The sequence below is a fragment of the Ciona intestinalis genome, unplaced genomic scaffold, assembly GCF_000224145.3.
Source record: "Ciona intestinalis unplaced genomic scaffold, KH HT000127.2, whole genome shotgun sequence".
NCBI classification, from domain to species: Eukaryota; Metazoa; Chordata; class Ascidiacea; order Phlebobranchia; family Cionidae; genus Ciona; species Ciona intestinalis.
Window position 1 is genome coordinate 35453 of NW_004190449.2, and position 244 is coordinate 35696.

The 244-nt window shown below is 33.6% G+C and overlaps 1 protein-coding gene across 1 annotated transcript in view; it reads left to right on the forward strand.

Moving 5' to 3' along the window:
* The window catches only part of LOC100176646 (DIS3-like exonuclease 2), a 19370-nt gene that overhangs the window by 4166 nt on the left and 14960 nt on the right, over positions 1 to 244 (forward strand). The window lies entirely within an intron of this gene.

The following is a 244-nucleotide window of genomic DNA, read 5'->3' on the forward strand; positions in this document are numbered from 1 at the left end:
AAGTAAACATACTTTTCCGGTGCTACGAAAGTGTAAAGGATTCTGTTTGAATAAGAGACAAACGATCCTTTATTGTACAATTGGTTGGACTTGATTTTTGTCTGTTATGTTATTGTAGCACCAGATCCTTTTAGTATTTCTTTGCACAAGTATATTTACTCTTTGAGCACCATCCAGGCCAGATTTGCGGAATTTATTACATTTGTTTAACTTATTTTAATACCTCAGGTACTTACGAGTATTG